The sequence below is a fragment of the Lissotriton vulgaris genome, chromosome 4_1, assembly GCF_964263255.1.
Source record: "Lissotriton vulgaris chromosome 4_1, aLisVul1.2, whole genome shotgun sequence".
Taxonomy (NCBI): Eukaryota; Metazoa; Chordata; class Amphibia; order Caudata; family Salamandridae; genus Lissotriton; species Lissotriton vulgaris.
This window is the reverse complement of record NC_141691.1, coordinates 1,603,117,977-1,603,145,236: the sequence shown is the minus strand read 5'-3', so window position 1 is coordinate 1,603,145,236 and position 27,260 is coordinate 1,603,117,977.

Genomic DNA, 27,260 nt, shown 5'->3' with positions numbered 1-27,260 from the left:
GTGCTACAAGAAACACTCCTGCACTACATCATCTTAGGTCACAACAATAATATCAAGTAAAAAACAGTTGAACATAAATGACGCCATATTACCTAGAAATGTATGTTTCATCAAAACATTAAATAAAGCACTATGTAAACAGTTTTTTAGGGACTACTATTTTACAAAATATTAGCAGTCTTACAAACTGTGAGGTAGTATGTTATGAATGGAAATAACTGTAGTAAATGTTCTTAATATCTCGCAGAGATAGATCTCTAAACCCTCTGAAGTACTATAAGTTCACAGTATTAAAATATACACCGTGACTTTATAGTATTCCACAGGAGAAGAAGAATAAGGAGCACAACAAAAAAACAACTTATAACAGACTACTGTTACAGTTAGTTTTTCACCACAAAAAGTATGCAAGTCTATTTAAAATGTACTTAAAAACAATATAGGTTTCAGGGACATTATAACCTTTGAAATTCACTGAAAAAACCATAGGTTTTACAGACCTTATAGTTAGAAATTTGCATTTTAAAAACCTTTGAAAATTCACTGAAAGAACCATAGGTTTTACAGACGTTATGGTTAGAAATTAGCATTTTAAAAACCTTAGAAATTCACTGAAAAAAACCATAGGTTTCAGGGTTGTTATAGTTAGCTGGACATTTCACTCGTACAAAACCATTGAAATTCCACCGTTATAGTTAGTTCAGCTAACTATAACTCACGCCCCCGCAATGCACTGCTCATAACATCACATATGATATCATTCATGGAATGGTCAGTGATATCGCTGATGACATCAATGATGACATCTCAAATGACATCTTTGATGACATCATCCACGTGAAAAATCTGATGCACCTCCTCACAGTTTAATATAACCTTTGATGCACCCACTTTAAAATACAGACAACCATTTTTGAAACCATCAAGACACCAATACAGTTACCACATATGCTCTACATATGCACTCACTGATTCCTAGGTCTACACACACATCCACTCATTCACCCATACAATAACTTATACATGCAGTCACTCATCAATACAACACTATCATATGCACTCATACAACTATTCAAAATCTCACACACCGCCACTCATCCATGGAGTTACTTACACACCTAGTCAGTCATGTAAAGAATCAATCACACTCACATTTCCTCACCTATACAGTTATACACACTCCACCTCACTAATTCATACAGATAGTAATGCATACTTAATCTCTTATATAATCACTGATACAAGTACACATTCATCCATACAGCTACTCTCACAATCACTCACTCCAACATATAGGTATTTATATACACCATCACTCAAATATACTGCCTTTCTTTTACATATGTAGTTACTCACATGTACCACTGAGATATTCATTCACTCACCAAAACACCCTTACATACACTCACCCACTCATAGAGCTGTTTCCACAAGCACTCTTGAATTCATACACCCAGTGAATCAACAACTCACACATCTATGCACAGAGTCACACACCTCCAACCCACCCACACACATACTCCGGCACCCATACAAATACTCAGCCAAACAATCAATTACCCATATAGACACTCATGTAGCTGCTGACCAACCCATATACCAGCTTACACAACAACAGACAGACTGATATGGAGATTCACACAGTTTAGTCACTAACCTATACATTCAGGAAGACACATTTAATCAGTCACTTATACAATCAGTCACACACCTAAATCCTACATCCAGACACTTATACAGCCACTCATTCTTTAATACATCTTTGCATATATGTAAAACAAATTTAAACTTCACAGAAACACAGAGTCACTGGATGATGTCATCAGTGATGTAATTTGAGATGTCATCAGTGATGTCATCAGTGATGTCACTGACCATGCCATGAATGATGTAATACGTGACGTCATGAGCAGTGCATTGCGGAGGCGTGAGTTACAGTTAGCTGAACTAACTATAACTGTGGTATTTCTATGGTGTACGAGTGAAGTGTCCAGCTAACTATAACGTCCCTGAGGCGTGGCCAAGGAGGCGACTAAGATGGCCGCCTTTGTTTGAAGCTCCGCCGTCCGGGCGGCTTACACACGACATCCTGAGGGCCTGAGGCTTCGTTAACCCCGCTCTCCTCAACCATCCTGCAGCCGCGGCGATTTGCCGCCGACTAACACCAGACTTGGGCTCGAGGGTGCCCGGAGGGGGACACACCGGCGGAGGAGCGGATCGCCACCCCACCGGCGGCTGCTCTCCCTGCGCCTGGATCACGGGTAAGTTCCTTGCCGGGGCACTGCGCCTGCTGTCCGGGGTCCGCTTTGGTTGCCGGGGGCCTGTGCTCGCTTTTCGGGTGCCGGCCTGGGGGTTTGTCCGTGCTGGCTCTGTGGTTCCGGGCCGCGCGCAGCCTCGGGCCTAGTGTGCGAGCCGGAGCCGGGGGCCAGAGTTGTGGCTGCCCCGGGCGGGGATTGGGAGGCGGGCCGGACCCGGGTGCCGGGAGGGGACGCCTGGGCGGGGGTGGCGGCCTTTGGTTCGGGGCTGCCGCGAGACTGAGCGGCCGCACCTCACTCCCCTGGAGGTTCCCCCTATGCCTGTCGACAGCGTGGAGCGGGGCGAAGACCAAACTCTCGGCAGACTACCAGCCCTGACCCGCCATCTTACCTGGTGATCCCACCAGTGGCGCGGTGGGCGCTCTACTGTCTAGCAATGCCACAATAGCCTCGCCAGCAGTGCAGTTGACAAAGAGTCGTGGCCCAGTTGCATGGTCAGTAGCGGAGTGCTGGTAGACTCATCCCCTGGACGCTGGCTACCCTGATGCCCGCCGGGAACCGGACTTAACAGCCCATTCTGTCCTGCCTGACACGGCCTGCACATTGCAAGAACTCCGAACGCCAAGAGCATTGACGGACAGTTGCCACATTACCCTACTAGCCTGGCACATCCACACTAGGCCTCAGCACTTGCCCCTCCGCCTGATTAGTTAGCTGCCGTACGCGGCAGGCGGACCTTCGGCCAACAAGGGGAAAAGAGACCCAAACCAGCGTAAGCTCAGCTTTGATAAAACCCCCCTGCTGAGCAATGACACTATCATGGGCACCACGTCGGAAGCGGTGCCCCCTACTCAGCTGGACAGCACCACTACACTGGTCGCGACAATGATGTCCGAAATGAGATTTGGGTTTAAGGCACTAGACAATAGATTTGATACGCTGGAACAAAAACATCTCAGACATGGGATCTAAAGTGCAGGCCCATGATCGCCGTCTAGAGGGCTCACCGGTCACTTGGACCACAACCACAACCGGGCCTGCCGCCACGCCCTATCATCGCCAGGATCATGAACTTCAGGGACCGAGATGAAGCCCTACGTGCCGCCCGGGAGAAAGGTGAAATACGATGGCAAGGCGACTCACTGTCATTCTACCCTGACTTCACCGCCATGGTCCACGAGGCACGTCGGAAATACACCGGGGTTAAGGCTACTCTGGAAAATCTGGGCCTCAAATACGGTATGCTTTACCCCGCATGCCTCAGGGTAGAGGTGGCCGGCAGGGCCCGTGTCTTTGACTCCCCATTAGAGGTGCAGGAATTTTGTCACACTTATAAACCCAAAGGTTCCCAGAGCACAACCAACTCCAGGGCACCGTCACCAGCGCAGGGAGACACTCAACAAAGCGTGGATCTGTTCACGGACACTGGTCATGGCTGACTTCTGTTCTCTTAAGCTTGCTTATACTCTCATATTTTGGACCATCGTCGATGCTGCTGGAGACTCACTGGATTGACTACTACACAATAGTGATTTGATAGCCCGGATGTCGAGGCGTCGCTACCCCCCCTGACGATCGCCGTTCTACTTGGGGAATTTCTTGTTTTTTTCATTCCGGAGGTTTCAGTTGCAACTGCGCTTCTACTGTTCATAATGTTCCATTTTACCTCCGTGCAGGGTGGGACGGTCCTCTTTGGGGTTTGCAAGAGGCTGGGTGGAGGGAGGGAATGGGGTTTTGTTGGGTTTTGTTTTGTTTGCAGGTGTCCAGAAGTCTATGCAATTACAGTTTTGGTACTAAACTGCTCATGCTATAGGTCATTTAGCCCTACTTTGCTCCCATGGCCACATTAGGATTGCAGTCAGGCCCCTCGGAATTGTCAATGATGACCTGGAATGTTAGGGGTCTGAACAACGACAGAAAGTGTAAACAGGTGTTTAACTATATAGCCAGGCATAAAATAGACATTGTCTTCCTGCAGGAGACTCATTTGACCACCGACTCCGCCACTAGGGTGGCCAGAAGTTGGGGTACACATCGCTTCTTTGCTAACTACAACAGATACTACGGGGGGGGGGTGGCAATTTACATCCACAAGCGACTACCATTTAAACCACACCACACGGTCATCGGCAAGGATGGCAGATATGTCATTGTTACGGGAAACCTAATGGGGCACAGGATTACGCTTGTTGGGATATATGGCCCTAATACAGATACTCCCACTTTCTTCAACGATCTACAGGTACAATTGTTGAACTCGGAACCAGGCCTAATACTGATTGGCGGTGATTTTAATCTACTTCTCGATCCGTCAAGGGACAGCACTGCAGCTACCCCGGACGCGAGACCCCAATCACGTCCAGTCCTGCGTGACATATGCACACACTTCTCTCTAGTAGACATTGGGGCGTTGTTGCACACTACCACACCGGCCTATTCCCACTACTCTGGGTTTCACGACACATGGACCACAATCGATTATTGACTGATATCCTCGGAGGTGGTTGGGTGGGTAACGGACCTACTTATACTGCCACGCACGCTATCAGATCATTCTCCCATAGTGCTTCGGTTGAGGGTCCCGCGGGATGGGGGTTATGAAAGAAAGTGGCGCTTCCCTGGGAAGGCTTTAATGGATCCAGTTTTCACAGAAGAAATCAGAGAGGCCATAGTCGACTATTTTGACTTAAACACGGGCCCGGTGGACACCTGGGCTGTCCTCTGGGAGGGATTTAAGGCAAGCATCAGGGGTGTGTGCATCGCTAAACATACTGGAATGCTGCGCGATGTGCGGGCTGCCCTCTCTCGCAAAGAGCGCGACATAGCGGCGCTGGACGCAGAACAGCTTCAACAATACACAGAAGAGAGGGAGCGCAGGCGCTTACAACTGATGGTGGAGTTTAGGGAAGAAGCAGAGCGAGAGCTCCGATTTTTGACCAGATCATACACGGCCAGACAACATGGGGAGGGTGAAAGACCTGGCAGGCTATTAGCACACCTACTCTGTCCCCCTCACTCCTCTACATATATCAGGGAGCTTAGAGGGCCGACGGAAGACATATTACGCACCACGCCTGAGATCTGTGACACTTTTCTATCCTACTACACCAAACTATACACCTCCACATTGACTGACGATGCTACTGAGCGAGGGGATTATCTGAACGAGATTGCAATGGTGTACTTAGATAAATGGATGATTTACTTTTTGGCGGATCCCATAACGTTGGATAGTGTAGAGGAGGCCATTGACTCCATGAAGAGTTCTTCGGCCCCTGGGCTGGATGGGTTTTCAGCCGATGTCTACAAGGCTTATAAGGATCTGCTGGTTCCCCATTTGGTAGAAATGTACGCCGAGGCACTTGGATCTGGTTGTCTGCCCCCCACTCTAAGAGAGGCGGTTATCGTGCTATTACCTAAGCCGGGCAAAGACACTACGCTTTGTGAATCTTACCGCCCACTGTCCCTACTGAATCTTGATTACAAGATCTTAGCGAAAGTTCTCGCCATTCGCCTCTCGCTCCTGATGGAATCCATAGTTTCTCCTGCCCAATCAGGCTTTATCCTACACCGCTCCACATCCCTCAACCTCCACAACCTAATCTCCGTTCTACACCGGGTAGACCCCGATACACCGGCGGCAGCGATACTATTGGACGCCAAAAAGGCGTTTGACTCCTTAGATCCCGGTGTTCAACCTGACTAAAAAAGAGATTGACCCTACAGCCATTGACTTATTGACTCGAGGATTATCATTTGTCCCTTCAGCGAACTTTAATAAGTTCGAATTCACTAAGGACTTACATCCCTTTTTCGGGAAAGGTCCGTCTGACAAAATACTTCTCTAGCAGACCTAACACCTCAGACCAGGAGAACAAATCCGGATTAAAACCTCCCTCATCATTTACCCCGACACTTGATACGCTGGGCCCGGAGGTCAGTATCTTTGAAAAAGTTGTCACCACCAAGGTTGAAAAACTGATCAAGTATGTCCCCACCCCTGATTCCAACTTGCAGAGGGATGAAGAAGTCATCCTCAAAACCCTGAAGAATGACAAGAACATTACCATCAAACCCTGTGACAAGGGTGGGGGCATCGTCATGTTCGAAACATCCAATTATATTGACAAAATGAACAACCTACTTTCCACGTCTGGCCATTACCAAAAGATTACCAAAAACCCCGAACCAGCTCTCAAACAACGGATCCTGCGCATGGTCCAAACAGATGTGGAACAGAGTTGGATCTGTGAATCTGAGGCTGAATTCTTGCCCCCTACCAACACTAGGATCCCCATTATATATGGGGTACTCAAAACACACAAGGACTGCAATGATCCACCCCTACGACCCATAGTATCCACCATTGGGTCTGCAACTGAACCTCTGTCTAAATATATAGACAAGTTTCTTCAACCCCTGGTCATAGAACTCAAATCCTATGTAAAAGATACAGGACATTTTATCAGCTTAGTGGAAGGCACCCCGTTCTTCGACAATCAGGAGTTACTTGTAACTCTCGATGTCGAATCCCTTTACTCCAACATCCCGCAGAGAGGGGCCTATGACACCATAGAAAAAAATCTTCTTACCAGAAATGATATCACCAAAGCGGAATTTATTCTGCAGTGTCTGGAGTTGGTCCTCTTGGAAAATTACTTCGACTTCAACAATACCCTGTTCAAACAAACTAATGGTGTTAGTATGGGGGCCAGTTGTGCCCCAAGCATCGCCTGTTTATATATGGGAGAATTTGAACGTGTCAACATTTTCAATGAAATGGCCCCCTTCCATGAAAATGTCAGAGGCTGGCGTCGATTTATCGACGATATTTTTCTGATCTGGAAGGGGAACCAAGAGTCCCTGGAGGAATACATTCTGTGGCTGAATGCAGCCGATCCTAATTTACGCTTCACCAGCCAAGACAGTCATCAAAGGATTGAATTCCTGGACATCTGGGTAGAACATCAGGAAGATCTGTTAAAAGTATCCCTATAAACTAAACCCACGGCCAGGAACACCCCTTTACAATATCCCAGCTTTCATCCCAGGAACCAAAAAGACAGCATCCCAAACAGCCAGTTCCTTCGTGTTAGAAGGAACTGCACTGATATGAGCGATTATCTCCAACAATCCGACATCTTGAAGGAAAAGTTGTTCCATCGAGGCTACCCCAAAAAACTCATCAATGACTCATTCAAAAGAGCCAGATACGCTAACAGAGACGTGATGTTTGAACCTACCACATCTGAACCTTTGGAACGACTGGTTTACATCACGAAACACTCCAACATGAACCATAAAATCCGCCAGGTCATCAATTCCAGCTGGCATCTGCTCAACTTGGAAAAAGAACAAACCCCCCTTAACCGACCGATTTTTGCGTTCAGAAGGAACAAAAACTTAAAGAACCATCTGGTCAGGGGGAGAATACCTGAGGCCCCACCCAGCTCCCAAAAGGCCATTACCAATTTGGACCCTATCTTTGGAAATCACCGATGTGGCACATGCCATGCTTGCCCACACGCCATCATCGGCGACTCAGTGAGCACCACTGAACGGACGATATCAGTAGCACGAAATGAAAGAATGCCGAACTGCCAAACTGCTAACATCATCTATATCATCCTCTGTCCTTTCAACTTACCCTATGTTGGTGAGACCGGAAGGGAATGCCGCCTGAGAATCGGGGAACATAAATCTAACATCCGAAACAAAAAAACATCTGCCCCATTGGTGTCACACTGGCTGGACAAAGGCCACAGTGAAAGAGACCTCCGATGGTTCATGTTGGAGAAAATAATGGCGCAACCTGGAATTGATCCCTCTAGCCTCCGCAAGAAAAGAGAGGTTTATGGATCTTTATATTCAATTCAGTATCCAAGGGCCTTAATGAAGAATGCCCATGGTCCAATGCCATTATGTGAATCATATGCTTTAACCCCAATACCAGTCCCTATTTACCATCTGCCCTTTATTTGGCCCGTCAGAGAGTTGCCTTTCACCAAGGACCCCAGCACCGCCAAAACTAACCTACACGAAGGAATGAAAGAAGTCGCCGAATGGATGAAACAAAGCCGTCTGAAACTGAACTCAGACAAAACAGAAGTCCTCATATTAGGTAATTCCCCCTCTGCATGGGACGACTCCTGGTGGCCGGAAGCCCTCGGAAATGCACCCATCCCGACAGACCACGCACGGAACCTTGGCGTCATCCTGGATTCTTCACTCTCAATGAACAGACAAGTCAGCGCCGTATCCTCTTCCTGCTTTAACATTCTTCGCATGCTCAGAAAAACATTTCGCTGGATCCCCACCGAAACAAGGAAAACAGTCACCCACGCTCTAGTCACGAGCCGACTGGACTACGGAAACACCCTCTACGCAGGTACCACCGCTAAACTCCAGAAGAAACTACAACGAATCCAAAATGCCTCAGCCAGGCTCATATTAGACATCCCACGCAACGAACACATCTCTGGTCACCTTAAAGACCTCCACTGGCTACCCGTCAATAAGAGGATTACTTTCCGACTGCTTACCCACGCACACAAATCACTCTACGACATCGGACCAGATTGCCTCAACTCTCGACTGTCCTTCTACACCCCCTCCCGCCAACTTCGCTCTTCCAGCCAAGCCTTCGCCACTGTACCTCGCATCAACAAGACCACCATGGGAGGCAGATCCTTCTCATACCTGGCTGCCAAAACATGGAACTCACTCCCCGCTTACCTTCGCCTCACCCAGAATCACCTAGCGTTCAGAAAGCAGCTTAAAACGTGGATATTTGACAAGTAATCCTCCTCCCCTTCCTAAGCGCCTTGAAACCCTCTGGGTATGTAGTGCGCTATATAAGTTTTATGACTTGACTTGACTTGACTTCCCTCTGAACCCGGGTCTCCCTCTGGTCATGGGGTCATTTGCCCCCGAGAGCACCTTTGTCCTTTGAATACCCGAGCTGTATCTAGTTCTAACTAACCACCTCTATATATATATCTGATCGTGATATTTTCCCATCCCTGATTTATCCATAGAGGACCGGTCTGATGCCTTGACCCGTATCTTAACCCCCGATTCCCTAATCTGGATCCCTTGTGCCTTAACCTTCCTATTTGACGGTTTGCCTGTTCTAAGATGGCCCCCGCATTGATCCTGCCTTATCCTTCAGTCCCTTGTCTATGGCAGTATCCATTCTACTCTACCTTGAGGAAATGACTTTAAAATATGCCTGTGATCTCTTTATTTTCCGAGCCTTCTGATCTACCTCTAGAGGACTCGTTTGTTGCCTTGACCCTTATTTAGAGTCACATATCCTCTAATCCTGAATCTTGCCTCCTGTGTCACGACCTTACCACTCGATCATTCACCTGTTTTAAGATGGCTGCGCTTTGATTCTGCCTTATCCATTAGTCCGTTGTTGGCAGTAGTATCTATCCCTATCTACTCAAAGGAAATGACCCAAAAAATGTGTCTTGACCGTTTCCGCATACCGTACTTCCCTTGCATACCCTATCGGATGTCTTTCCCCTACTTTAAAAAGCTGCCTCCATCTCCTGGCATTCCTTCTCTCCACTCTTCCTGAGAGAGGACGTCGCCGTGCGGCTCTCGCCAACAACGAGGATTCAGGTCAGTTTAAAAACCCTTTCTGCATGGCATCTACGCCTTGGCGTCTCCCCCGCTGATTTTAGTATATCGTTTTTCCCATCCACAGATCCTCCTCGCCTCTTCCCCCCATCCCTGCCCTTCGCCTACCCAGCTTCACCGGGGATGCAGCGGACGCCGCACCCGACCCAGGTTCCACGTTTTACTGTGGACGATTTATAGACCCTGACTGACTCAATCTGCCGCTTTTCATCGTAGCCCCGGGGTAAGAGCTTATTCAGCAGAGACCTTGTTCCCAGTTACCTAATCGATCTATAATGTATAACGAATACTTGCCTGTCTATCTAATTCCGACAGGATCTTCACTGACTGCCGGCGACTCTAACATTGATTTAAACACCACGGAAAATCGAACCCTGTCGCCCAAATATTTAACTGTTTGATGCTCCACCCGTCTGGCACCTCAGGGAATTTTCTCCTATACAAACGGGACTCCTTGGCCTCGGTTGCAACACCCCTATGTAAATATGCTCCATGCCCCACCTACTCCCTAAACCCCTCACTTATCCTCTAAATGCTCTATCTGACTGAAATGTTCTTTGTTTTTTTGTTTTCTCTTTATTTGTTTTACCAGGTGCTTACATCCCTCCATCTATGCATATGTCTTTTCTTCTTTCTTCCAAGACCAACGCGACTTAGTCTACATTTTATACTTAAAAACACACTATTTCGTCTAAATATTTAATGCTCCACAAGGTAATTCCACCCTTTTTATTTGTGCCCCCCTCCCCTTGCACCCACCCTCTTTCTGCCCAAATGCGAGAACACTCTGATTTAAACTCTATTGTGTCCCCTTCCATATGGATCTCTGAACGAATCTACCCTCTTTTGAAAAAACTTCCTATTGGGAATCCCTAAATTTGATCTCTGTCCTCTGAGAACCATTCACCTATTGACGCAGAGAGCCTGCTGTGATGCCCTTCAAGTCAAGTCAAGTCAAAAGATTTATATAGCGCGCTACATACCCAGAGGGTCTCAAGGCGCTTGTAGAAGGGTGGGGATTAACTTGTCGAATATCCACGTTTTGAGTTGCTTTCTGAATGCTAGGTGGTTCTGAGTAAGGCGAAGGTGAGTGGGAAGTGAGTTCCAAGTTTTAGCTGCTAGGTAGGAGAAGGATCTACCTCCCATGGTGGTTTTGTTGATGCGAGGTACAGTGGCAAGGGCTTGGTTGGAGGATCGTAGCTGGCGGGAGGGGGTGTAGAAGGATAGTCGTGTGTTGAGGCATTCGGGTCCGATTTCGTAGAGTGCTTTGTGTGCGTGGGTTAGGAGCCGGAAAGTGATCCTCTTATTGACGGGGAGCCAGTGGAGGTTTTTCAGGTGATCAGAGATGTGTTCTTTACGCGGGATGTCTAATATGAGCCTGGCTGAGGCGTTCTGGATGCGTTGTAGTTTTTTCTGGAGTTTTGCGGTGGTGCCGGCGTAGAGGGTGTTTCCGTAGTCCAGTCGGCTTGTGACCAGAGCGTGGGTGACTGTTTTTCTAGTTTCGGTAGGGATCCAGCGAAATGTTTTTTTGAGCATGCGAAGAATGTTGAAGCAAGATGAAGAAACGGCGTTGGCTTGTCTGATCATCGAGAGTGAGGAATCCAGGATGACGCCCAGGTTCCGTGCGTGGTCCGTCGGGATGGGTGCTTTTCCAAGGGCCTCTGGCCACCAAGAGTTGTCCCAGGCGGAGGGGGAGGTACCTAAGATGAGGACTTCTGTTTTGTCTGAGTTCAGTTTCAGACGGCTGTGCTTCATCCATTCGGCTACTTCTTTCATTCCTTCGTGTAGGTTGGTTTTGGCCGTGTTAGGGTCTCTGGTGAGTGATAGGATCAGTTGAGCGTCGTCGGCGTAGGAGATGATGTTGAGGTTATGTTGGCGTGCGATGGCCGCGAGGGGGCTCATGTAAACGTTGAAGAGGGTGGGACTGAGTGAGGACCCTTGAGGTACGCCGCAGATGACTTCAGTGGCCTCTGACTTGAATGGTGGAAGGCGGACTCTCTGGGTTCTTCCGGAGAGGAAGGAGGTGATCCATTCCAGTGCTTTTCCTTGGATTCCGATGTTTTTGAGGCGCTGTAGAAGGGTGCTATGGCAGACAGTGTCGAAGGCTGCGGAGAGGTCGAGGAGGATGAGGGCGACTGTGTCTCCATTGTCCAGTAGAGTTCGAATGTCGTCTGTTGCTGCGATGAGGGCGGTTTCGGTGCTGTGCTTGGCTCGGAAGCCGGACTGTGAGGAGTCGAGGGATTTGTTGGTTTCGAGGAATGCGGCGAGCTGGTTGTTGACAGCTTTCTCGATGACTTTGGCCGGGAATGGAAGGAGTGAGATAGGGCGATAGTTTTTGAGTTCGGTGGGGTCAGCTGTGGGTTTCTTCAGGAGGGCGCTGAGTTCGGCATGTTTCCAGCTTTCCGGGAAGGTTGCGGAGTTGAGGGAGCAGTTGATGACGTCTCGGAGGTGCGGTGCAATAATGGAGTCTGCTTTGTTAAAGATGTGGTGAGGGCAAGGGTCTGTGGGGGATCCTGAGTGGATAGAGTTCATCAGACGGATGGTGTCCTCAGTGGAGATTGGCTTCCAGTCATTGAGGGTGTTCAGGGGGGGTGGAGGTCCTGCAGGGGATTGGGTGGGTTGGTCTTCGGGTTGGTTGTCGAAGCTGTTGTGGATGTCTGCAATTTTGTTGTGGAAGAATGAGGCTAGGGAGTCGCAGAGGGCTTGAGAGGGGGTGATGTCGTTGGAGTTGGCTGAAGGGTTGGTAAATTCCTTGACGATGTTGAATAATTCCTTGCTGTTGTGGGCGTTGTTATCTAGACGGTTCTTGAAGGCTGCTTTCTTGGCATTTCGGATTAGTTGGTGGTGTATGCGGGTGGCGTTTTTGAAGGCGTCCTTGGTGCTGGTGGTTGAGTCTTTTTTCCAGGCCTTCTCGAGGGAGCGACAAAGTTTCTTGGATTTCTTAAGATCATCGTTGAACCAGGAGGCCTTCTTGCTGCCTAGTTTGATTTGTCGTTTTTTCAGTGGTGCTAGGATGTCGGCGCTGTTGGATAACCATTGGGTGAGGTTGGTGGCTGCTTGGTCTGGGTTTGAGGAGTGGGCGGGGGGCTTTTGAAGAAGCGATGAGGAGATCTGGTCGATGGTGATTTTGTTCCAGTTTCTTTGCAGAGTGGGTTGGGGGTGGTTGTTGGATGTGGGCTTGTTGTAGGTGAAGTGAACGCAGCTGTGGTCAGTCCAAAGGAGAGCTGTGGTGTGGCTGAAGGAAACATGCTTGCTGGAGGTCAAGATAGGGTCGAGTGTGTGACCTGCGATGTGGGTGGGGGTAGTGACAAGTTGTTTGAGTCCGAGGTTTGCGAGGTTGTCCAAAAGGGTGGTGGTGTTGCGGTCGTTGTTCTTTTCAAGGTGAAAGTTGAGGTCTCCTAAAAGGATGTAGTCCTCGGAGGGGAGCGAGTGTGGAGTGATGAAGTCCGTGATATCTTCACTAAATTGTGCGCGGGGTCCTGGTGGCCTGTAAAGGAGGGTGCCTCTGATTGTGGTCTTGGGGTCGATGTGGATCTGGAAGTGAAGGTGTTCAGAGTTGGCGAGATTGACGTCTGAGCTGGTTGAGATGCGGATGGATTTCTTATGGACGATAGCGATGCCTCCTCCTGTGTGGCCGGTACGGTCCTTGCGAATGATCTTATAGCCTTCCGGGATGGCGATGGTGATGTCTGGGGCTGAGGAGGCATTCATCCATGTTTCTGTTAGGAAGGCGACGTCCGGAGAGATGGTGTCGAGTAGATTCCAGAGGTCAATGGTGTGTCGGTGGACCGAGCGGGTGTTGAGCAGGAAGCATTGTAGGTGGGTGGGATCGGATATCTGTTGTGTGTTCGTGGATGAGGAGTTGTTCTTGGTGCCGTCGAACTTGCAGGAGTAGCAGGAAAAGGGTCCATGGGTGTGTCCAGGAGCGGCTTGGATGCAGATGGGGGAGCTGCCAGGGTTAAGGGCTAGGAGGGTGGTGGCATCGTAAGTAATGCGGGAGGGGTGGGCATTACGGGGACCAGGGGGTCTGGCGCTGGGCGCGGTCCAGGCGCGGACGGGCGTAGACCGGCTTACCTTTGGCGCACCTTCGGCGCGGCCGTAGCGCGTGGATGCTGCACGTGGGGGCATTGGCCATAAATGGATGGTGGAGGGGGCGGAGCGTGGGAGGGGCCGCTGGGAGGCGGTCTCGGGGAGGTAGAGGCGGGCCAGGAGAGCTGAAAACAACAACAAGATGGTGGCGGCTGCTTGAAAACGAAACCGGGGCACAGTCCGAGTTAAGCCTGAGCTATTGCCACAAAAATAAACACCACTGGTGGGACCGGCCAGAAGCGCTATCAAAATAAATGCCAGGCAGCTCACATGTAATTGCACAATCTAAATGTGTGCAGAAGCGCTATGTTATATCATATGTGCAGCAGGCAGCAGATAGTTCAGTGCAGGAGCGCAGAATTCAGTCAATGCTAGCAGCGCTATGTGGAGTAAAAATGAGCAGTTAACGATACCAGCGCTGCTTCCAGGTTCGAGGGAGCGAGGGGAGCGACCGTGCAGGAGCGAGTCTATTACATCTTAGACTTCCCTAATGTAAATAGAGGTAAGTTTCCCCCTCCCTCTTTCATCTATCGTCAGTCCCACATATAACTCTCATGTTCCCCTGGGCCCTCTCCGTCCTGAAGCTATCAGACATGTCAAAGGTATCTGGACTACTCTCTGTCCAACCTATTATTCATGAACACCTGACCTAGATTTGAATTCTGAAATCAGGCACGCCCATGCCCTGTCTTTAAAGTAATCGCCCGTTTGTTTTGTTATGATTGATTGTACGTCGGTCAGGTGCACTGGTTTCCTGTCTACTCAGTATGTATATGTCCTGGGACTCATCCTTGCTGTGCCCCCTGTGTTCTTCCCATTGATGAAGAACCTTTATACTAAGAGTGACCTCGTATTCAGAGCCTATACACGCATCTGATTCAATCAAATGTATGAATACCCTTGAACTGTTTTTTACATTACATGTATTTGAATTTTATACCTATGTCATTATATAAAGGAAAAATGTCCTTTTATCCTGCCAATTATGCCAAATGTACCCAGAACTGTTGAAGAGATTATTAATGTTGTTCTAAACTAGAAAGATCAGATTATAATCTCCTTCCTCTTCTATCCACAGTGTACATGTTCCCACCCCCTGGTCCTCGTCGCCCTGATGAAGGTGCAGCCTAAATAGGCTTCGCATCGAAACGCGCGTTGGCGTGACCCACATGGATGGCCTCTAGTGTAGTCGCTGTTAAAAAAATCCTACCCACATTGTTTTGCCTCCATGTTATTTTAGTCCTAGCAGTTTATAAATTGTTTCCTGCAGGCCACTATGTACCCCAATAATCTAATGTGTATGAGTGCATGATTAGAGTGAGTTAGTTTGAGAGTGAATGTCTGTTGAATGAATGATGATGGAAGTGTGTGGGACATGAACTATGGATTGTTCTTCGTGAAGATCAACTTTGACGTGTTTTATATTTAATATTTCATTCACCTTTGCACATTTGTTCTAAAATCAGCGCATGTACTCATGTATGAGCCACTGCTTTATCAATAAATAAGCTCTATTTTCATAACAAGACGTACCTAATTTGTGTGATGTATTATTGTCTCTGATATGTAGCTCGTTGTCACCACCCTCATTATTTTCAGGATCCCACCCCTCGGGACCTAGAAATCTACCTTGGCAGGGTTCCTCTGTTCTATTCAGCTGACTCCTTAGAGTGGCCTTTTCTAATGTCTGTGATGCGCCTCATGGGAATCCCGGAATGCTTGGTCAACACAGTTGAATTACTGTATTCTCTTCCCGTCGCTCGACTGCGCTTAAATGGTACAATTACTGCTCAGTTCCGACTGGCCCGCGGTACGAGGCAGGGCTGCCCCCTATCCCCACTGTTATATATTCTGGCAATGGACCCATTGGTCCGTCATTTCCAGGAAAAGCATTTGCACCGCGTCCTCCAATTTCGCACCGGCCCACTTCTGATCTCGCTATATGCGGATGATACCATCCACTATGTCAGACAGCCCCAAGCCAACCTGGAGCCATTACTCTTGGAAATCACCCGATTTGGCAAATACTCTGGCCTTCGTATTAACTGGCACAAGTCGGTCATATTCCCGCTTACGCCCAGTACTATCGAACAGAATCCATTATCAGATTAAATTACGGTACTGCGCTGACGGCCCTTGAGGGGCAGGTTGAAAGATGGAATAGACTCCCATTGTCCATGGCCGGCCACGTTGCTATCATCAAAATGATAGTACTGCCTAGGTTTCTATACCTGTTCAATAATATACCTATACCCCTCACCAAAGTTTTCTTCACGCAGCTCCGCTCTTTACTCCTGAAACTGGTGTGGGGCAACAAGACCCCACGTGTGACATGGTGCGTGCTAACGCTCCCATATGAACGGGGTGGGTTGGGCGTCCCTGACTTTTATCTCTATTTTCTGGTGGCGCAGCGCTCATATGCATACCCATGGTTTCACACTGACGCCAGAATCCCATACATGAAACCGGAGGCCGATTTGGTACTGCCGGGCTCACTGTCTACCACACTCCCGTCGGGCTTCCCAAGAGATCCAAAAGACATACAAACGGTTTCAGCTACTTGCTGGGCATAGGGAAGACTGGGCCGCCTGGTAGGCCTTCCGCAGCTGTATTCCCAGGCCCTTCCGTTACCAAACGCCACTTGGCTCCCGATAACCGGGGAGACTGTGGTGCGACAAACGTTGACCAAGTTCCATATAACCTCTATCGGGGATTTATTCCCGGAAGGTCATGCATTCACACTGACGGAGGGTCACCGTTTTACGGAGAGGACGTTCATGGACTCTTTTGTACTTACCAGACTGCGCTCCTTACTGCGCGCTTCATTCTCCTCGTTCCCCTCCCCCGAGGAGATGACGCCCCTCACTTTTATCATACAACACCCGTCGGGCGCACATTTGGTCTGTAAGTTGTATTGGATGTGCTGCGACCTCCTCCCCTCTCGAGATCAAGTGGTATGTGCTGCTTGGGAGGCAGATTTGGGATACACCATCTCGGATGATCAATGGCAGTGGTGCTGTAGAGCGACCAAAAACGTCTCTATCAATAGCAAACACAAACTTTTACATTTTAAGTTTCTACGTAGGCTGTACTTCACACCAGCGCGACTCCTCAGGATAGACCCATCAAGACCTCACGCCTGTCCCAAATGCGGTGGCCCATTTGCAGATTTCGCTCACCTTTCATGGACCTGCCCTAGGTTGCATGACTATTGGTCCCGAGTACACAACACACTACGTTCCATGCTCCACTTAACCCTCGCCCCAATCCCGGAGATCGCTCTCCTGGGATATGTGGCTGAATTTCTGAAGTCAGTGCGCAGACTGGCAGCACTGGGTTTTCTGCTAGCCAAACGAGAAGTTGCACTGAGATGGTGCGACCGACGACCCCCACTACACAGCTCCTGGCTCCGTAGCATGGCACACTGCAATCTCAACAGTACTGAATACTCAGACATGGTCCCTGCCACATCCAGGTCGGTCGACATATGGGGCACATAACGCGCATATATAGCAGGCACCATTGAGAATAGTCAACACACCCCTGCACCTGCGATGGCCCCAGAGGGTATTGGTTGAGGGATGTGAGAATACCCTGATGTTGACCATTTGCTCAATGCACACTTTGTGGGACCTCCCCGCCCCCCCCCCCCCCCCCCCCCCCCCATGGCCGGGCGCCTCGCTGAACTGGGGAATTGCGTTTTGTGCATGCACAGATGGAAACGCTGAGTGGTAATGTTGCCTTAAGTGATTAAAGTAGATATGCCCCCCCACTGTGGACCTTTATCCCTATCTTGGCCGTACATTTTGAGTATGTTTGAAAGATTGTACAATTAGTGATTGTGACTGGAGTGACAGCTTATGAAACGTCATTTTATATTGCATTTGTATACTACGCTTTATTTTTGTATTTCTTTTGGAAAAAATATAACTAAATTTCAAGTATGTTTATAACTGAAAATCTAAAAAAAGGTTCTACTGTAATGCCATGCCAGATATGTTTTGCACACAGTAAATACTGCGTAACAAATATTAATACCAAACGCCACCGGACCTTCAGGCTGTCGGTAATGAGGCTGTGTCAATCCGTTAAATACCTTATTGTCGCCACAACTGACATGCTACTGGCCCCAGGGTTGTAGGTGCAAAAACGGTGTACCGTATGAAAGATGCAATAAACAGTTGAAAGCCCCCCCAAAAAAAAACTATAATGTCCCTGAAACCTATGTTTTTTTCAGTGAATTTCTAAGGTATTTAAAATGCTAATTTCTAACTATAACGTCTGTAAAACCTATGATTTTTTTCAGTGAATTTCAAAGGTTTTTTAAATGCAAATTTCTAACTATAACGTCTGTAAAACCTATGTTTTTTTCAGAATATATATATACATACACAATGAAACCATACAAAAATATAAAAAATAAATAATTAAAAAAAATTACAAATTGAAAAATACAGATTTACAAAAATTAGAATAAACATTCACATAAATTTACAAATAATGTAAAATATAAAAGAGTAAAACAATTAATCATGTGAACTATTTAACATTATGAAAACAACTGGAGTCTAAGAATATTACATATATTATTCCCACTCTAGTTTATGCAATGGTAGGGAAAGTGATGGGCTCCAAGGGCTAAAATTTACTATTACCACTCCAAGCAAAACAGTAGGAAAAATGTTGAACTTTGGAAGGGTTACATTTAATATTCTCACTGAAAACAGGCCAACAGTAGGGAAACAATGGATTTCAGAGGGGTGAAATTGACTATTCCCACTTTGTCTGTGCAACAGTAGGGAAAGTGTTGCACTTTTTAGGGGTAACATTCACTATTCCCACTCCAGTCTGTGCAACAGCAGATAAAATGTTGGATTTCAGAGAGGTGAAAATCTTGATTGCCTCTCCAAACAGCACAACAGTAGGGTAAGTGCTAGCCTTTAGAGGGGTAAAAGTTACTATTCTCACCTCAGTCTGTGCAACAGTAGAGAAAGTGTTGGATTTCTGATGAGTGAAATTCACTATTCTAACTCCATTCAGCGCAACAATAGGAAAATAAGTTGAATTATTGGTGGGGGGGGCTAAATGTACTATTCCCATTCCTAACAGTGCATTAGTAAGGAAAGTATTGGGCTTTGGAGGGGTAAAATGTACTATTCCCACTACAGTCGATGTTGGAGGGGTGAGATTTTCTATTTTTCAGACTGCAACAAAAGGGAAAGTGCTGAATTGCAAAGAGGTTAGTTTTACTCTTTCTACTGCAGTCTAAAAAAAGGAGGGAAAGTACTTCACTTCAAACCCATTACATATCAGTTAATCATTAATTGTTATTCAATTATTAATTACATATTTTCCCACCCTTTACCCATACAAACCTAACAATCCACACCAAAAATGTAGTTCAAAATATGCAATTGCAATGTTTTTGTATTTTAAATGAATTAAATAATTAAATAATAACTAATAATTAATTGTTTATTAATTTTTACCTAATTACCTTCCTAGCCTAGACAACTACAAATCAGCAGGCCATAACTAAAATACATAAGTATTCCATAATTGAAATAATTGAAATAATTTAAGTTTTGAATTCATAATTACCAGTTAATAATGAATTGCTAATTAATTATGTCTTAAATAACTTCCCACCCTATACAACTAAAAACCTAACAGCCCACAAATAACATATAATGAAAACATATTAATACTACATAATTTATGTTAGACACGGTATCCCTGGTTGCCTGAGGCAGGTACCTTAGGCCAATTAGGGACCCTCAAGGACACTTTCTGAGATAGCCCCCGCTCATCCCCATGGTAGCTTGGCTCGAGCAGCTAGGCTTATCTTCAACTCAAATGTGTAAAGTCTTTGCAACCACGCTCACAGCAACCCAATGATGACACCACAAATGGACACCACACAAGTTTTATAAAAACAAGTATACATTTTATATAAAAAGATATGCGATAAGACCACGCAATATAAATCCAACATATGAGTATGTGTAATATTCCTCCTGGCCGGTTGTTAGGCCAGCCAGCCCTTGTCAATTCTAGTGATAATAATGAGCACTTCTAAACATTCCACTGGAGTCCTAATACCAGGTTATGCAGTTCGAATGCTAGAATCAGGCACTTTGCACTGTAAAAATAATGCAAAGTGTAACACAACACTCAGGCACTGTGCAATGTAGGAATAATGCAATGCGTAACGCAACAACCACGTGCTTCGTTATGCCAAAATAATGCAATTCTTAATACACTAATCAGGTAGTTGGTTATGCAGGAATAATACAATGCGTAATACACTAATCAGGTAGTTCATTATACAGAAACAATGCAATGCATCAAACGACAATCAGGTAGTTCGTTATGCAGAAATAATGCCATGTGTGATACACTAATCAGGTAGTTTGTTATGCAGAAACAATGCAATGCGTAATACACTAATCAGGTAGTTCGTTATGCAGAAACAATGCAATGTATAATACACTCCAGCACCGATCATGGTGCCTTAGGCATTCTCTCTGCCACTCGTGCTGACTCGCAGTTAGCCTCTGTCAACAGTTGCCCCCAACATGGATATGGTACAACAGAAAGTGCAGCTCAGCACTCCGGCCCCAATACTGCCACTCACTTCGCCAGTAAGGGCCGCGATATGACCCGAAGCAGAGGCTCGTGTTGCTGGAATGAGAGAGAGGCCGAGAGCGTCTCACTCCGAGCCCGCACCCCACCCCAGGCATTGACACACATTACCTGGGGGGTGTGACATCACTCTCCTTCTCCAGCGACTTGGGACCCTGATGCAAAGTTTGTGAATTGGCAATGGCAGGCTCGGGCCAGCGGGTCAGCTCCTCCGGGGCTGCTGGTCCCGACCGCTACTACTATGAAGATCTCAGGCTGCCACAAGGCAAATGCGCACAGTGTCGCTGAGACTCCCTTGAGCTTCGAATGCACGATCACGGGCACTCCTCACGAAGGTCTCAGGCTGCACGAAGAACACACACACAGAGTCGCTGCGACCCACTTTAACACCGGGTGCATGATAACAAGGCAATCCTCACAAAGGTCTCAGGCTGCACCAAGCACACGCACACAGCGTCGCTGAGACTCACTTGGATTCCAGGTGTGCACGTTAAGAAGGCAATCCTCACGAAAGTCTCAGGCTACACAAATCACACGCACACAGCATTGCTGAGACTCATTTGGATTCCCCTACAGACGATAAAAGACCATCCTCATGAAGAGTTTAGGCTGCAAAAAGCACCTGCACACAGTCTCGCTGAGTCTTGCTTGGACTCCAGGTGCCCACGATCACATGGCACACCTTATTAGGGTCTCAGGCTGCAAAAAGCACACGCACACAATGTAGCTGAGACTCTCCTGGAAACCTTTATGTTCCTGTGTTTCCACAACAAGGAGCTAGCTCACCTCAGGCCCTTGGGGATAAGTTACTTCAGGACACAGCACAGCAAAGACCTTTCAAGCAGGGAGACACAGCAGACAGGAAAAGTCCCTTTATCCTTTCCTTGGTTAAAACAACAAACTGCAGGCCTGCCCCAGAACACACAGCAAGGGTCAGTCCTTTCCTTCAGTCTCTTCAGTTGTTTCTTCTTTGGCAAAGGTTCTTCTTGAACGGGAAGTAGCTCCGGTCTTGTTCAAACTTGATCAAGCCATCCTCCAAAGTTTAGGGGCTTCAGCTCTCAAAGTTATACCCCTCAATGGTTTTGAAGTCTTTGTGTTCAGGGGAACACTGACCCCTGTTCAAACCAGTTCTGGGTGCCTTCCTGCCAGTGACACCTTCTTCCTTTGATTAGTGGGGGTCTGGATTCTCAATCACTCAGCAGGAGATGGGACAATTGTGTTATGGCAGCAACCCAGGCCTCTTCACCTCTAAGGGCTATTCCTCCCCCTGCACTCCAGATGCAGGTCAGCCTGTTGCTGACTCACCTCCTCCCCTGTGTCAAGACATTCCCCAGATCCTATCGCTTTCAAATCTAGACAGTAAATCCACAACCAGGCAGAGACACACAGAAATGTTAGAGCACAAAAACCCTGCCACTTCTGAAAGAGTGGCTTATAAACACATAATGGAAATCCCATCTTCATAGAAAGATGTGTTATTACATTGTGAGTTCAGGCATACTAAACTTCACCTCTCCATCTTAAGCCTTTGGATAGATAGGTTGGAAAACATATCTCACAGCCTCCCCATTCTGTCCTATGGGCAAGATGGCCTTTCAACAGTGAAAAACGAAATGGAGATTATTTTACTGTCATTACATGTCCTACCTTTCACATGCATGCACTGCACCCTGCCCAAGGGGTACCTTGAACCAACCATAGGGGTGTCTGATGTGCATAGAGAGGGAAGGGTAAGGTCTGGCAAATAGTTGTACTTGTCAGAACAACATGGCAGTTTAAAAAAACACGCATAGGCACTGCAATGGTAGGCCTGAGTTCCATTTTTAAGGCTACTGGTGTGGGTAGCACAATTAGTGCTGCATGCCCACTAGTAGAATTTACATTACAAGCCCTGGCACACATAGTGTTAACTAGGGACTTTACTCGTAAAGCAACCATACCAATCATGGACAACCAATTACCATTATAGTTTACACAGGGAGCACTTGCACTTTGACACTGATAAGCAGTGCCAAAGTACCCAACGCATCTAAGTTGGCAACGAGCAACACGGAGCCAGCACCGCAGAGTGGAGGAGGGTGAGCGGTGGCAGCTCCGGTGACGGGGGAGGCCGGGGCCAAGAGTGCGAACCACGCGCAGACACAGGCAGGCACAGCCGAGGAAAGCACGCCCAGCCGACACCGACGTGCGGCGTAGACACGAGAACGCCTGCGGCTGGGAGCTGATCAGACGGGGTGGCGAGGACGACACGAAGCGCGCAAAACCCACACCATCGGCAACGACACAGGGCACGAAGCCACCCAAGGGGCAAACGGCAACCCACAAGATCGGATAGCACAAGCGCACCCAATCTGGAGTGAGATCTCTGGGACCACACAGCGCACACGGAACCGACGCGCACAGGCGCCCGAGGACGGGCTCCTGACAACAAGCAATATAACGCCCGCAGCGCAGAATAGGCGAGGGTGAGCGGCGGCGACCCAGGTGGCGAGCGAGGCCGGAGCCCGGAGCACCAACTGCAGGCCGACACCAACGTGTGCAACCGCAGATAGACCACCCGACCGCCACTGGCGTACGACGAGGCCACAGACAGGGGGCCGATCAGGCGGCGCGGCAATGGAGCCACAAGGTGAGCGAAGCCCACACCACTGGCAGCGCCATGAGGCACGACGCAACCAGAGGGACAAGCGACAACCGGCAAGACCAGGCGGCACACACAATTCCCAGTCTGGAGAGACAACTCAGAGGCCAAATGGCACACACGGATTAGAACGAGTGGCTAATTAACGCTGAGCACTGCCACTTGCCAACACCAGAGAGGAAGCATAGACCGCTGGCCACCTACTGACCGCTACCATAGAGTCACCAACCCGGCCTCCTCTACTCCACGGACTCATGCCCCCGACCCATCCTCCAGTGGCCGAATCGCTGTAGATCTCGCTGCAGGGGCTGAACGCCGGCCAGGGCACTGATGTCTAACGCAAACTCCAAGGGCAAAATGGACAAATCCGGTAAGACCGCCGATCCGACAGTGGCCAAACTCGACACAATGCTAGCGGCCATGGAAAGACTGGAGGAGTCCATCCAACTCACTCGCACCTCCCTAGCCACCAAAATCGATAGTGTGGCCATAGACCTCACGCATCTACGAGCGGATCATAAAAAACTGACGGACCGCACCACGTCCCTAGAAAGTGATGTGTAGGAGCTTCAGCCCCAAGTAGGACAATCGAGTAAGTACATACAGGACCTGCTGAACAGAGTGGAATTCCTAGAAGACAGGGCCGAGGATGCGGAATTCAGGGCACGAAGAAGCAACGTGCGCCTGGTCGGAATCCTGGAGAAATGGGAAGGAAGGAATCCAGAAGAGCACATGGAATGATGGCTGAAAGATATACTGCGGCGGGGTCACTCTCGCCGCACTTCGTGGTGGAACGTGCCCACAGAGTTCCCACCAGGCCTTTGACAACTGGCTCCAACCCGAGAACCATGCTACTCCGCATACTGAACTACAGAGACAGAGACTCAATCCTACGCGAAACACGCAAACTCCAGGAGGTGCGGATTTAGAACGCGTCGGTGATGTTCTTTCCGGACTATACAGTATAGGTGCAGAGACAAAGACACTCCTTCCTGGCAGTGAAACGACACCTGAGACAACAGGGCCTACAATATTCTTTGTTGTTCCCCACGAAACTGAGAGTGGTGGCCGGCGAACAGACACACTTCTTCACTGACCCAAACGAGGTGGAGGTATGGCTGGACAGTGGCACAGACAAGGTCCCCAGAGCGGCCGCGGACCCCGCTGGTAGGCACCAAACTGGCGGAAACCGAAGAAGATGTCGACCTCGCCAGAGGGCGCAGACAGGCACGAGAGGAGCGGCGGGGACACCCCCCCTGTCAGACGCTACGCAGCAGGAGAAGCAGGATGCCCTCCGCCTAGTGATGGAACTAAGCCACTCCCCTACACTGAGCGAACCGGCAGGAGGCAGTACAGGAGATCTTCCCAGCGACGACGAGGCCATCTATGGGGTACCGGTCTCCCAGGCCTCGGAAGACGGGCTGGATGTCACACCTCAGACAGCGGACTACATCAGCTGATTGCGCCAAAGGATACGACGCCCCGGAGTTGCTCACTGAGGAGTGCGGTGCCGGCCACGAGGAGAGTGCCAGACTGAGCTGCGGCGCAGTAGTCGACTAAAGAACTCACACCAACAGGCAGCACACCCGGTCCTGGCTGGGGCCTGGGGGACGGGCGCACATCTGACTCCTTTTCAGTGAGTACGCGACCTGGGGACAACTCGAAGACTTGTGTGCGGTCGGCACACGAACCCAGGGATGGCCTGCCCAGCAGTCGACCAGCCAGGACACGTAATGTATGGTGTTTAATACATGTATGAACAATCCCCTGTATTGCAAGTGCGGTCTGGACTGATATATACCTCCCGGGATGGTGGGGGGCCTTCATAGAATGACTTTGTTAACTTAAAAACTATTGCTATAGTGCGCACCGCACAGCAGCCCCCTTAGAGTTAGACTTTGTTGCTCTCCTCGAGAGCATGGACGGGAGCACGTTTGGCCTCCGACCTTTTGGTATTCTATATGTTCATCACGTTCAATGGCTAACCGTTCCATTAGCCAAGTTTCTTACCCCCCCCCCTTCATTCTGATGCTGTGGTGTGCTAGACTGGATGCACTCTTGATGAGTATTGTAAAGATCAATGGCTCGATAAGAACTGTGGAGCTCACGGGAGGACAGCGGGGGAGATGGGAAGGGGGAACTGCCGAAGAACTGTAATGTCTGCTATTAACATATGTACATGGAATGTGAGGGGCATGCACACACCATCTAGGCGATATCAGATATATTCATACCTCAAACGCCATCACATACAGATAGCCCTCTTACAAGAGACGCACCTCTGTGAGTCAGAAACCAACATCTTACGGCGCAGGTGGCGGTGACAACTATATGCCACACATTACTCATCTTACGCTAGGGGGACGCTAGTGTGGGTAAAGCCGGGCACCCCATGGGCAGCATTGGAATCTCATGTAGACCCCGGAGGGAGGTACGTAGTGGTTAAAGGCAGATTAGACGGGAACCCACCGGTGCTAGCCTCGGTATATGCACCCAATACGGGACTGGCGGACTTCCTAGCGCAATTGTCGAACACACTGGCACCCTGGCATGGCACCCCGTGGGTGCTGGGAGGAGACTACAACTGCACTTTAGATCCTGCCGTGGACCGATCCCACCACCCCACCACCTAACTCACAGGCATTGAACGCCGCATATGGCCTTCAGGCTTGGTCCGCACTATGGGACTTACAAGATGCGCGGCGCAGCCGTAACCCCAACACCAAAATCTACTCATACTACTCGGGGGCACACGCCCTGCACGTACGCCTCAACAGATACATGATCACCAATGAGATTCTACCTTTCGTCAGGGACGCACACTACATGGGCCGCACACATTCAGACCATAACCAACACCTTATAGAACTAGCATGGGAGCAACCACGGCCGCCGGTGCCCACTTGGAGGCTACAACCTGACCTATTGTTAGATGGCCCATTTAGGAGCTCCATAGGCGCACAAACAATGCAATATTTTGAAGAAAACAATGGCACGGCATCCACACCCCAGATAGAATGGGACGCATTCAAGGTAGTCCTCAGGGGGCAGTGTCTAGGCACAAAGGCTCATTCCCGACGACAGATAGAGACAGAACTGAGGCGCCTGGAGACAGGCCTAATGCAAACAGAACAGGAAGCAGCTGAGGGCGCAAACACAAACTACTGGAGGCACAGGCGGAACATGACAAACTAGTAGATAGGTTAAAACATGTTAATTATGCTGCCCACTCGGCCCGCACACACCACACTGGCGACAAACCGGCAAACTGTTAGCCTGGTTAATACAGCGTGAAGACCGTACTTCGCCAGTAACGGCGATACGTCCTGCCGACGGCCCAGTGGTGTATACGCAGGCGAGAATTCATGAAGACTTTGTGGCGCACTACAACGCACTGTATCGGTCGCAGCTGCAGAATCCGCAGCCAGATATCGCTGCATACCTAGACGAGGTAACGCTCCCTGCTCTGACTGATGACCAGCGGGACGACCTTGGGTCGCCGTTAACGGCAGATGAGATGCGTGACGCCATCTTCGCCCTCTCAAATGGCAAGACCCCTGGCCCAGATGGGCTGCCGGCCAAATACTACAAGGCCTACTCTGATATCTTAATCCCTGAACTCCTCAGAGTATACTCGGCCGCACTAGAGGACTCGTCCTTGCCCAAGTCAATGAATGAGGCAACATTGGTGTCTCTCCTTAAGCCGGGCAGAGATGGCACACTTCTGGGCTCGTACAGGCCTCTGGCACTGTTGAACACGGACTACAAGATCCTAGCTTCCACCCTAGCCCGAAGGCTGGCGACCTTGGTACCTGCCCTGGTGCATAATGACAAGAACGGCTTTGTGCCAACAAGGTGCACCTCCCAAAATATAAGACGGCTGTTCCGAGTGCAGGAATACGCGATACAGAATTGGCCGGGATCGGGCTGCTTAATTTTAGACCTCGAAAAAGCATTCGATTCAGTAGAATGGCCCTACCTCC